Source organism: Pelophylax lessonae, assembly GCF_965119305.1.
Source record: "Pelophylax lessonae genome assembly, chromosome: 1".
Lineage (NCBI taxonomy): Eukaryota > Metazoa > Chordata > Amphibia > Anura > Ranidae > Pelophylax > Pelophylax lessonae.
The window spans coordinates 48,183,922-48,186,317 of NC_138768.1; positions in this window are offsets into that span (position 1 = coordinate 48,183,922).

The window sequence follows — 2,396 nt, forward strand, 5'->3', positions numbered from 1 at the left end:
CCCAATCACTGACACCCCAGACTGTTGCCCACATCCAACTAAAGACTCCCCAGATTGATGCCCACACCTAACCACTGACACCCCAGACTGATGCCCACACCCAATCACTGACACCCCAAACTGATGCCCATACCACACTGCTGACTCCCCAGACTGATGCCCACTCCCAACTAATGACTCCCCAGATTAAAGCCCACTCCTAACTACTGACTCCCCAGATTGATGCCCACACCCAACCACTGACACGCCAGACTGATGCCCACACCCAACCACTGACACACCAGACTTATGCCCACACCCAACCACTGACACCCCAAACTGATGCCCATACCGCACTGCTGACTCCCCAGACTGATGCCCACTCCCAACTACTGACTCCCCAGATTGATGCCCACTCCTAACTACTGACTCCCCAGACTGATGCCCACTCCCAACTAATGACACCCCAGACTGACGTCTGCCCACCCCCAACCACTGACAGCTCAGATGGAAACCTTTCACCCATCAAGGCATTTTGATTTTTGCATAACTCCCCCAAAAGCCAGCCCACTGCTTGCATTAGGGCTGATGGCTCTTGAGAGGAGTACTGAGGCAGGGTGCTGTGCTGTTTTCAGGAAGCTCTGTACACCACTCTGCATGCCTCTCCCACCAGCCATGATCTGCCTGCATTGTATATAGAAAGACAGAGACTCAGTGATGATGTCACCAAGCCTGAAAAAAGGTATTTCTCTGTCGCTCATTGACAGACGTAGTCCTCTTTGATTCATATCAATTGGGTTATGCTGCCCTCTACAGGAGTAGGACTAGGCAGAAGGAAAACGTTCTGGCTCCACCTTAGGGGCAGTCCCAGAGGGTATATCCTCTTCCTGTCTGCTGCAGGAAATCAGTTTTTTTCTGTCTAGTCAGGAGTAAGGACCTAAGCTCCTTGCTGGGATCTTTTGGTCCTGGCAAGATTTTTTAGAAAAAAACTTTTTTCTTTTTTAGGTAGTTGTTTTCTCCAGTTTTCCTGTGAGATCTTCAAGCAAATCACGCCGGATCTGGGCGACGGGCTGGATGTTGAGATCCAGTGGTCACCCCAGCCGGCCTACGAGCGCGCGCAGGCCATAGCTCCGCGCTGGGTCGGCCGCGACACATTCAAGTAAGTATGCGGGACCGGGCGACGGGCTGGATGTTGAGATCCAGTGGTCACCCCGGCTCAGCCTACGAGCGCGTGCAGACCATAGCTCCGCGCTGGGTCGGCCGCGACATAGTCCCATTGGACGGGGACTGACCCTGCGAGTTGAACGTCTCGCTTGAACGCCAGGAACCAGCAGAGTCACGGCGTCCGTATTGGTTGACAGCCCCCCATCTCGGTGGAGAGGGTACTGTGAAGAGAGGGTGCCCGTCAGTTCCGGTATGGTGAGTAAATATTCCCCCTTCCCCCCTGTGGGGTTTTTTGGGATACGGGCCCCTCTGTGTATGGTCGGATCCTTTCTGACATTAAGGTTCCCCCTTTAGCCTATGACAAATTCACCTATCCCCTGGATAGTGTGATCTGGTTTGGGAGCTGATACTCCAGCAGGCTTGGTTTGGGAACTAAAAACACTCTAAGCAAACCTTGGTTTAGGAGCTGACACTCTAGCAACCTTGGTTTAGGAGCTGACACTTCAGCTGGCTTGGTTTGGGAGCTAACACTCTAAGCAAACCTTGGTTTAGGAGCTGACACTCTAGCAACGTTGATTTAGGAGCTGACACTCCAGCAGGCTTGGTTTGGGAGCTAACACTTTAAAAGCAACCTTGGTTTGGGAGCTAACACTCTAACAACCTAGGTTTGGAAGCTGACACTTCAGCAGCCTTGGTTTCTCTAGCAGATTGATCCAAGGAAGCCTGGTTCGATTTACCAGAGTATACATATAAGTATCCAGAGCAAAGGAGGTATAGCCTACCTTAGTGTGTAAATATCGCCATGCTCCCGCAGGCCGACAGGCCGCCATCAGCCATTCCAGAGCTGGTCACAGGCCGCTGCACTGGAGGAGCCACGCTAGATCGGCAGTCCGCCGCCATTTTGTTGTAGACCGCATGTCTGAATTGCCTACACAGGCCGCCCGCAGGTCACGCAGGCCGCCATTTTTTCGAAGTCTATTGTCTTCTACATGGGGGTGGCCATGTTTGATGTGCCCAGCCGACCTCGAGGAGTAGCTGGGAACGCCGGAAGGCGTGCACAGGGGGCGGAGCCACTTCCTTTCACCCGGGAAACCTAGTACAGGACTTCCCAGTCTGCATAGGACAACGCTGACAGCAGTTTGAGGAGGAAACTTCTCTGCATCAGGTGGTGAGCCCTTGGGGTCTCTCTCTCTCTCTCTCTCTTCTGTGGGGGTCCAAAGCAGGTACACTGAGGGGCGCTATTGCGCTGGTGG